Raw genomic sequence first — 11,554 nt, forward strand, 5'->3', positions numbered from 1 at the left:
TATTGTCTGCTCGTGAGACGAAATTTGCTCGTTAGATCTTGTTATAAAGGACCATGAGTGGGTGTAGGCACAGTATTAGTTTAGCAGTTTTTTTTTTTTCATCTGAGAGCAAGCCCAGACATGTTGATACACCAAGTCACTCATACAGCGATGCCGACAGGCGAGAGACGAAGCGTGGTGAAAGTGCAAAATATTATACAGCTGTTTTCTTATGACTAGGAAAGCAGAAGAACGGAGGACTTGCATCTCCAGCAAAAGCAGCAGCTTCGGTTAGGTACACAATTTCAAAAACATGTATTTGATTGGCCTTTCCACAGATGCTGCAGGAGAAATAATTTAACCTGTCTGCTTCATCTTGTACCAGTCATTGGATGAAGTCTTCTATGCATACTCTATTACGTGCCAGCGCTAGAAGATACTGTATTACTTTCACGTGTACGTTGTTTATTCAGTGCCTACCATGAAGACATCGTTCTGTATAGTACTAGATAACCGCATTGGGCTCAACATAAAATGAGTTATTCTTTTGAGTTATTTTTTCCGGAAATGAGCATTAAAACGATAAACGAATAGAGTAATGCTGCACCGAAATGATAAGTCGAGCCCGGCTGCTTACACGTGGAACAGCCGGAATCTGTAGCAAGCCAACCAGTGATAATTTCAGATCCACGTAGTCCTAATGAATTGGGGCAACGAGGTCGCCAACCACGTGGCTCGAGATTTGACCCACCGAGCCGACGCCGAGGAATCTGAACCGGAGCGTATGCACCCTCTAGTCTCATACCAAGACATCACACAACACTAAAGCTAACCCGCAGAACATATGCACCCCCACACAAGTCACTACCTAGAGAGCAGGAGCGATTCCTCCGAGCTCTACAGGTAACACATTCCCCCACCCAACCAGAAACCACCTCATAGCCCCTACACAATTCTCTCCGCAATGCCGCTTCTGCGCAGAGCCCGGGTCCCTCAGGCACATAGTAGGGGGCTGCAGAGAGGCACCACTCAATCCTCCGAACCCTACCACACCAACGAGCTTTGGGAGAGAGCCTTGGCCAGCTCCGACCTCGAAGATCAGCAACGGCTGATTGCGAGGGCCCAGGACGCGGCCCGAGCTCAAGGCATCCTGGAATGAGGACGCCTCTGCAAAGCTGCAGTTATACATTAAAGATATTTATTCTCTCTCTCTCTCTAAGGGGAAGAGGCCACAGCGTCTTACGCAGCCGTTTACACATAAGAAAACTGTCTGTCAGCCCTTCCACTGGGGTGGAGATGGAAGACCAGCGAAGCTGTACTATGGTGGGGAATTTGTATTCACAATTATGACTATTAAGATGTGATGATGTAATTGATTATTTCAACTATTAAAGAATCAGAATTATATATGATGCGGTGGTTTTAATTTATTTAGTGACCACATGGACCATGGCCTTATGGTCGCTGCGGTACACCACCATAGGGTGTACGGCAAAGATTGGCACGTTCTTCATAAACACGTCACCGACGCCACGCGCGTTTGGTGCGAATGTGGGCAAAACGCCGCCGCCGTCGACGACAGTTCTGCGCGTTGCTGGTGCTGCTCTCCTCCCCCTCCCGTCCCCCCCCCCCCCGTCCTTTGGTGCGACGGAAGAAGTCGCGTTTGCTCTCCGCCGTGCGCTCGCTCCCCGTGAAAGCGCGTTTCCCTCGCACGCTTTCACACGCACATACAGCATACGGCCAAGGAGAGTTTTATTGCGATAGCAACTATATGGACACTCCAAAGTGGATTTGTGCCGTCGCCGTCACCGTGAGGTTCCGTATGACGTCAACGACAAAGAAATTGTCGCCGAGCGCCGTACCCTGTATGTGAGAATGAAAGGGCGTGAGGGACGCGCGCTTTCACCTGGAGCGAACGCCCGGCGAAGAGCAAACGCGCGTTCGGCGCCGTGCTCGATCCTCCGCTGCCTGCAAGGTGATGGAGGCCATCGCTCTAGCACGGCTAGAATGGGTGGCCCGCGCCTGCGGGTTCCTCGAGGACCAGCAGACAGGCTTCAGGCGCCGAAGGTGCACTGCGGACTCCATTGCAGACGTCGTCTCCACCCTGGAGGACGCCAGGGCCAGCGGAGACCTCGTCATGCTCCTCCTCATCGACGTCAAGGGGGCGTTCGATGGCCTCCCACATGCAGTCGTCCAGCAGGCTCTGGACCTCCTGGGCATAGGCGGCAACCTGCGGCGGTTCCTGTCATCGTTCCTGAACGACCGCACCCTCAGGGTCCGCGTGGGCCATGCAAGGAGCACTCCCCGTCCGGTGGCAGCAGGCGTACCACAAGGGTCAGTGGTGAGCCCATTTCTCTTCAACCTCGCCCTGGCCCGGTTGCCTGCTGCACTGCCGACCGACTAAGGTGGAGTGCTCCATCTACGCGGATGACATCGCCCTGTGGGTGCGGGGACCGCCGCAGTCAAACCGCCACGTGCGCCTGGCCCTCCAGAGAGCCCTGGACACCACAGCCGCCTACCTGGGAAGCATCGGACTCTCGGTTTCGACGGGGAAGACGGTGGCCCTCCTCGTCCACCCGAGAGCAGCGGCACGGCGCTCAGCTCCCCGGCTGCAGCTGGAAGGCATGCGCATCTCATGGAGTACGACTGTGTCGTACCTTGGGCTGCGCATCGACCACCGGCTAACCTGGCTACTGGCAGTCGGGGCCATGCAGACCCAGACCATCAGGGTCCGCAAGGCCGTGTCGCAGCTCCTTGCCCGTGGAGAGGGCTGCTCGGTCAAGTGGGCCCTGCGGCTCTACGAGGTGGCGGCCACATCACGCCTGCGGTACGCCCTCCCGCTGGTGGCGCTGCCGCCACGCCGCCTCGAAAAGTTGGAGCTGCAGCACCGGGCGGCCATCCGACTCTGCCTGGGCGTCCCCCGGAGCTCCCAGATTGCCGCTACCCTTGCGGAGGCTGGAGCATGGCCCCTGTCGCTCCTCTTTCTGCAGCAGGGGCTAAGGCGCGTCGACCGCCTCCACCACGCTCCTGATGGCAGAGGCCTGCTGCATCGCCTCCAGTCCCGGCCATCCTCAAGGATGGGTCAGCTGTGCCGCCTCTACGAGGAGGTGGTGGGCAATCCCCCTGCGAATGCGGTACAGCTGCCCCCACCACAGAGGCCTCCAGTCCCCATCGCCACGGAGCTTCCCGGGACTTCCAAGAGGCGTTCGCCTACCTGCGCCCTGCAGCAGACGGCCGCCTGCCTCCTGGAGGAGACCCTAGGAGACCATCTCCTGGTGTTCGTCGACGGATCGGTGGTACCGGACACCGGCTCTGCCACGGCGGCCTGCACGGCACCAGCCCTGCAGAAGAGCAGGCAGTGTCGACGGCCCAGACACGCCAGCTCGACTGCAGCGGAGGTGGCAGGCCTCCACCTGGCCGTCGACCTACTCTCCGAGGAACTCCCTGAGGTACCGGCGGCTATCCTCTGCGACTCCAAGGCAGCCCTCCTCGGCCTGCAGAGGCGAGAAAGCGCCAGTCTTGGAGTCGCACTGCTGTCCACCCGGCTGACAGCGCTGCAGTACGCAGGCCACCCGGTGTCCCTGCACTGGATCCCCGCCCACGTAGGGATCCCGGGCAACGAGGCAGCCGACACCCTGGCGAAGGACGCCCACCACATCACTGTGCCCCTCAGTCGGGCCGTGACGGAGGGCGACTTCACAGGACTGAGGCTGCGGCGACACCTGGCGACCCACCACCCAGACAAACGGGTGGCACTGGGATGCCCCCCACGTCCACTCCCCCAGCGAGGCCTGGCTCGCAGGGAGACCTCGCTCCTTCTCCGGCTCCGCATCGGCTGCAGCTGGACGGCAGCACGCAGCCACCGACTAGGACGAGCGACGTCCCCGGCCTGCTCTTCCTGCGGGGAGCCGGAGACCATCGAGCATCTCCTGCTGGCCTGCCCGGCGTACCTCCAGCAGCGGGGCCCACTCCTGCAGGAGTTCCGCCGCCTGGGCCTCCCCTCTGGCAAGGATGAAGACCTCCTCTTCCCCGGCCGACACCACCTTCCTGCACTTCGAGGCGTCGTGGAGTACCTTGACTCGTCAGGGCTCTCCGCACGCCTCTAAGACATCATTTCTGCAAGCGGGACGGCCTCGCGGCCTCCCATCCCACCCCGGGCCTAACAGGTCCGGAACAACACCCCCTGCAGTCTCTGCGGCACACCAAGGCCTTCCATCCCGGCCTGATACGTGCCGCCACAGCCTGCCGGTTTTGCTTCGCCCAGCCATGGCGACTCCACCCTATCCTCCTTTCTCCCCCACTTACCCCTTCCCGAAACTTTGGGTAACAGCGCAAACAGACGACCACAAGAAGGGAGACACGGACACACAGGCGCTGTGCGTCCGTGTCTCCCTTCTTGTGGTCGTCTGTTTGCGCTGTTACCCAAAGTTTCAAGATGTACCAACTCGCCCAAAAAGAAGTATTGATTACCCCTTCCCGTTGGCGCTGAGCCGTGCTCCCTCAAGGGCTGCAGAAGATAGCGTCAACATTTCCCCTTTCCACATGAACCACTAGACGTGCTCGATGAAGGGCTGCAGAATAAAGCGTCTCTTTCCTCATTTACAATCACCACACATATATATATATATATATATATATATAGAGAGAGAGAGAGAGAGAGAGAGCAAACGCGATCTTCTTCCGTCACGCCAAAGGCCATGGGGGGACGGGAGAAAGGGAGGGGAGGCGACGTTTAGCTTCGGCACCAAATGCCTATTTATATAAAAACGCCACGAGGCGAGTAGGTAGTGAAGACTTCCGATGCTGTTTGACGAGTGTCCCGTTCTGATCTCGTCAAAAACCTCCCAGCCGCCCCCAGAGGGACCGGCAACAGTCATCAACGCCGGCACGCATTTTGTGCGAACGCGGGCAAAACGCCGATGGCGTCGACAACAGTGTTCTGCGCGTTGCTGGTGCTGCTGCATGTCCAAGTTTATACAGCTGATAAAACTACTATCCTTACTCCGTATAACTCTCTACTAATTTGCTATCGTAATTGATGCTTGGCCTTTCGGGTGAAACTGCGACATTTTTTTCCTCCACGAGGACACGACCATCGGAGACTGAGCCCTAAACAGCTTCGCTGTAAAATAGTCAGTGTGATGGAAGATTGAGGCGCCACATTTGCTTTTCAGCTATAACAGTGGCAAATATCCTAAGGTTGCAGTGAAGGCTACGATAAACGCCGCACTGGAGGTTTCCGTGTTGAGTTTGGTCATCTGCGATAATTTAATGTGCGCAAGCAAGACAGAGGGGTCACCAAAAACTCACAACAGGCCTGCATGAATCAACAGTGGGTGAACTAGTAAGGCCTCAGCCTGCTGCCAACGCTTGGACAGTGTAAATTGTCCGAAATGTTGGCTTAAGGTTGAGGCTTCTCCTGTTTGACGCGTCTACATCACTCTAATGTGACCGATAGTTCAAGTACATGAGTTTTTTTTTTCCATTCCCCCACCATCGAAATGCTTCCGTCGCTGCCTGAAATCGGAGCGGCGACCTTGTGCTCAACTAGGGAGCCTACATGGAACGCCGTTAAAACAGCGCTTGCATGTAGGCTCCCTAGTGCTCAAAGACAGAACTGAATTTTATTGCGATAGCAATTATATGGACACTCCAAAGCAAATTTCTGCCGTCGGCGTCGCCGTCGCCGTGAGGTTCCGTATGACGTTAATAGAGTTGATGATAAGTGGTTCTTGAGGGAAAGGGAAAGGTTGGCACTATCTTCTGCAGCCCTTGAGGGAGCACGGCTCAGCGCCAACGGGGAGAGGTAAGTGGGAGCGATGAAATCATCGCCGCGCGCCGAACGCTGTATGTGTGAGTGAAAGGGCGCGAGGGACGCGCGCTGTCACGGGGAGTGAACACACGGCGGAGAAAACGCGCGTTCTGCGCCGTGCTCCCTTAAGGGCTGATGATGATAAGTGGTTCTTGAGGGAAAGGGAAAGGTTGACGCTATCTTCTGCAGCCCTTGAGGGAGCACGGCTCAGCGCCTGCAGAAGTAGCTAAGCGTCTCTTTCCTCCTTTACAATCACAATATATGTAGAGCAAACGCGCCTTCTTCGGACGCGCGAAAGGCCGTGGGGTGGAGGGGGGGGGGGAGGGAAGGAAGGCGACGTTCAGCTGCGGCACCAAGTGCCTATTGATATCAAAGGCTCCGGCAACAGTCACCAACGCCGCACGCAATTTGTGCGAACGCGGGCAAAACGCCGACGGCGTCGACAAGATTTCTGCATGTTGCCGGTGCGGCTGCATGTCCAAGTTTATACAGCTGATAAAGCTACTATCATTACTCCCTATAGCTCTCTACAAATTGGCTATCGCAATTGATGCTTCGCCTTTCAGGTGAAACTGCGAGAACTTTTTTCCATTCCCCCACCATCGAAATGCTTCCGTCGCTGCCTGAAATCGGAGTGGCGACCCTGCGCTCAACGAGAGAACAGATTTCTTTTTTTTTTCAGCGGACTAACGCGTCCGGTTTTTACTTCATCCACATCAATGTCACCCTCACCTTACCTGCTACTTTCGCTCTGGCGTGGTCCGTTGGCGTAGAAACACCTTTCGTCGCCGTGTTTTCCTGTACGTCCGTTTCGGTGCTTTCAAAGGCAACGGTAATCTTCTATTTACAGTGTTTTGCCGAGGTCTGGGATTCGTGTTTCGCATTGATGCGGCAGTGCCGCAAGGCTGGTGTTATTTGTGTACAAGCGGCGTATATACGCCCGAAAAGCTGTCGCCCGTCGCCGTGGGCGGATTCGCACCCTCTTTGTATGATTGTGGAAACTAGCAGCGTCTACCGCTGTGTTTGTCCCTTGGTATCAAAATTCGCTGACTCCCTGGGTCACTTGGGGTCTATTTGGCAGCCTATCTCGTTTTCTTTTTTTGTGATTTTTATATCTGCCTGATTCTTATGACTTGCGCGCAGCGCGACCATCTGCTGGGCTGGTGACGTTGCACTGACAGAAAAGTTTTTGTGGTGGCTATGGCTTTTCTCGCAGTGTGTACGCGTTAAAAAACGCATTTATACGCTCTCTGTGGATGGAAGCTGTAAAGAAGATGAGTATCCGGTCTGAACATGTTGCCACGAGTATAAGAGGGAGATTTTGGATTTCCGCGTGCGTGCTAAGAAATGACCGTAGGAATCCAGTGCGAACACATACACGAAAAAAATAAAGATTGTATTTTTTGCGTTCAAAATGCGGTTTCCAGCGGCTGTGTGAGGGAAGAAAAAGAAAAGGAAAAACACGCATGCAGGTTGTTTGTTGATATACGTCTGACATCTGAGTAGGGTTGTGATAAGAAAATTAGTTATGCTTTATGAATAATGGAACGATAGCGTTTACAAAGATACAAAGCGCATTATTTGGTGTTTACATGCCTCAGACGTCTCTGTCCCATCGAAAAAAATACATTTACTCCGGATTTCCGATAATTTCAAATCAGCATATATGAGAATGCTATGTAAAAATGCTATGCATGTTTACATATATATATATATATATATATATATATATATTTGACATGGCCCATATAATCTATAGGAACATACGAGTTTTCATATAGAATCCCCATATGTTCAAAACATCATATGGGTCTTGCTTAATGAAAACTTGCACATGGAAGCTTGCAGACTTCTATAGTGAATATGGGGATCCTATGGGGCAAGTCAAATACGAGATATGGTAACGACAGGGTTTCTATATGGAATCCCTAGATGTTTATCATGGGATTATTAAATATGTGCAAATGATTTTACCTATAATTCGTTTTGTTTCTTCCGATCAAACCTTTACCAAGAAGGCCAGAGTTACGATACTACCTTGATGTCAGGAAATGAAGGCGGTGTCATGTATTCGTGAGAATTCCGGTTTCCTGAAAAGCGTCTCCTTTATGCCCCAATGTATTCAGCCCATGGGCAACTTTTGTTTGTTTTAAACAAAGAAAAAAAAAAGAATGAGAAAGCACAAATTTACCACGACGCGTTGTTCTATTCAAGTAAAGTCCATGTAAAAACGTAAGGTACTTTTCAGAATGTGAACTCCGCTCGTCATGACGCCCTACTTCGGTTTACTGCAGTGGTGAAAAAACTGGTTATATCCTTCCAGAGGTCGAAAATGCCTGTGTTACAAGAGCATGATATTTTAGTAAAAAAAATTATTGCTGACCAAGATTAACAGCTGTGCAGATATTATTAGGCAACAACTTTATGTTTCTGCGCATGTTCTAGAAGTTTTCAAATACCACTTATTCCCTAAAACGAGCACTTCAAATTTACATAATCAGGTGCGACCAGTTAACTAATTAATTGCGATTCTAAAATAGATTGAGTAACTCAAGACGCCTACAAGCAATATCCCGTTGGTGTAACTTGTCTAATCTATACCATTATATTTTTAATGTCTGGTTGTAGTGGCATGAAACACCAGGTATATCGACAGGTGTTGTATGTGATGAGTTATATATTAATATATAAAAACATATATATGTATATAGACATATATATGTATATGTATCGTGTTTTAAGAGCCACAATAAAAATGGCGTTGGCGTGCTTCAGTTGACCGCTATAGGCACCAGTTAGTAGCAGGAACACAGGTATGGTAAACCATAATGCCACAATAACTCGCATATGACAACGAGGTAAGACAAACCATACAACTGTCGATAGACAATCATCGAATGCAGGATGTCATAATTCTGTCCTATTACAGACACCCAAACGAAGCATGAGGAGGTATGATATGAGTCTTTTGAACGCCTGTCATCATACAGGGTATCCCAGGTATCACGCAGCACGATTTGAAAAAAGAGGAACGGCGTCACGCGAAGCAAACCTAGTGCGTATTGTCTTCAGTACAGTGGAGTAGCCACCAGTATTTTTTTGGTTACTGATATTTATTTAAATAATTAATTGTAAATAATTATCTAACTCGGAGAAGTACTGTCCTAATTATCAAAGTGTGAATGAGAAAGTTGTAGAGCAACATGAAAAACTCCCGATACAGCTTTCTGTTGCTCTGCGTGCTGCATAAAAGCGTTTTTTCGAGCATGATGAGCGTAATCTGGTGTATGTGACTTCCAACTGCCGAGAAGGACACCACTGTTTATTCCAGCAAAAACCGAGAGGCTGAAAGTCCGGAGGTGCTATCAGCGATAATTTGCTGAAATCCTTTTGTAGATAAAATTTTCTGTATCTAGATGCAGTGACGTAAGCTGTATATGGTAAACTAGGAATCGAAGCTCCGCTTAAAGGCGTTCTGGCTCCGCCCCTCTGCTAGCCAGCCGCGCGTCATTTTCCTCCTCTTCACCCGTCTTGGATGCCACAGATCCTGTAGAGGCGTAAACCCAGAACGCACGTAACAGGGTCACAATATATTGGAGGTTTGTGGAGAGGCATTTTCGAGTCCGATTGCTGTCTCAGTTCAAACCGGCCTCTGTTTGAGATGACTTATTACGACTTTCACCTAGCTTACAGAATAAAAGAAGGAACCGATGAAGAAGAACTCACAAAGGCACGCGAAGTCTCTCGTGCGCTTTTCAACGAACGCCACCATATTCGTTCGACGGTGCTGTCAAGGTCTTCTACGCAGTCGTAAGTAAATCTAAGCGCTGCATTTTGCCTGTGTAGTCATTGGTTTGTCTTGTGACACCATAGAAGAAGTACAGGTCGTCGCCCTTTGTAGAGCGCTGCTCATGACTGCCGAGCAATGACAGTTAATGACGGCGCGGAAAAGGGGCAAATATTTGCTTTCCTCAAAATGAGTTTTGACAAGCTCTCTTCTGGCAGTAGTAATAAAAATTTGGAGTTTGCCACCACATTTTGATTTGTTATGGCTTGGCTACTCTTAAGCTACTTTCCAGGCAGCGTACAGAGGCTAAAGTCATGGCCATTCATAGCAAAACAATTTGTAGCCGTGAATAAAGTTGCGCATTGTTTGTGGAAAAAAGAAAGCTTTAATACGTTGCGTGATCACCAACTGCAGGAGAAGAGAACCCGATGCGTTAACATGCAGTCGCGACGACGTTCAGTGTCAAAGCACTGATTTTCTCTCACTTTTTTTTTTTTGCTATGGTTTCTTGTGCATAATAATTCTGCACGACAAATGACTCGTGGACTAGTCCGTTAAATGCTAACGAAGAATATTCAAGCCTGATTTGTTTTTCGACTGCCCATAATTTAGAGGGGTTAGTCTGGTGGGTACAATTTCGCACTTAGCGTCTCAAGTGCATCGTACTACAGCGACATTGCACTATTGAACTAGACTTGAAGAGATGTCGCTTATAACAGTGGGCACGTTCGCGACTCCAGCTGTCATCCCACGGAGGACTAACAATGCTCTCGGAATTAGGTTTTCTCGACTGCCCATAATTAGAGGGGTTAGTCTGGTGGGTACAATTTTCGCACTTAGCGTCTCAAGTGCATCGTACTACAGCGACATTGCACTATTGAACTAGACTTGAAGAGATGTCGCTTATAACAGTGGGCACGTTCGCGACTCCAGCTGTCATCCCACGGAGGACTAACAAAAAAATAGTCGGGTGTTATGTGCCAAAACGATTTGTTTGAGGCGCGCCGTAGTAGGGCGCTTCGGATTACTTCTGACCACCCGTGACTCAAGAACGTGCATCTAAATCTAAGTACACAAGCGTTCTTGCATTTTCGCCTCCCCGAAAACGGTCGAAGCCGCGACATCACGGCAGGGAAACGCCACAGCCACTGACCTACACACGCCGGGTACCCACGCAGGGTTGTCCGGAGACAATGTGGTCCACCGACAATGACCAGAGGTCTTCGGAGTTTTCCGTCTCCTCGTTCGGCGTGTCGCTGCCGCAGGTGGTCAAGACCTCGTCGCCCAAGCCCGATGAGGTCGTTCAGGTGCCTGGCGAACCTCCGGTTGGCCAGGCAGTCGCCGAACACGATGTTTACTGCGGCCTGTTGGGCATGTACCCGGAATTCCTGCAGAGTTTGCGCACGCCCAGGTGCTACCTCGTGTGCCTCTGCGTCCTGGGCATGACGCAAGGCTTCGTCGTCAACGGCCTGGTGTCCGTAGTGACCCCGACCATCGAGAAACGATTCCAGCTACTCGGCGTCGAAGCAGGCGTAAGCGATCCACGCTGCTGCACTTCGTAGACATGCATTCCTTAAGGAAAAAAATTGTCATTCATAACTACTGCTGCAACTGATTTGGTGGTGGTGCCGGGTTCAATCCCCAGATTGAAACGAATGTTTTTTCAACTGAGATTATTTCTTTCTCAAACCCGTAAGGGTTTCCTCTGTAGTTGTGGGTGCTACATTCGGGTGGATGCCAATTTTTTCTTTATGAACCTTCCTCCAATTTGAAGACTTCCACGGAACTGATTTGCTTTAGACGTACTGTATTGTTTCGTTTTCTATGGTCTCATATTCAGTTTATTGGTTAAAAATACGATAGACTAAAAAAACTATTATTTGATTGTCTAAGGTTTTATGTGCTATAACCCCGATCTGTTTGTGAGGCCCGCCGTAGCGGGGTTTCCGGAATCAATTTGTCTACCTGACGTTGTT

This window comes from Dermacentor silvarum, chromosome 6 (genome assembly GCF_013339745.2).
Source record: "Dermacentor silvarum isolate Dsil-2018 chromosome 6, BIME_Dsil_1.4, whole genome shotgun sequence".
Taxonomy (NCBI): domain Eukaryota; kingdom Metazoa; phylum Arthropoda; class Arachnida; order Ixodida; family Ixodidae; genus Dermacentor; species Dermacentor silvarum.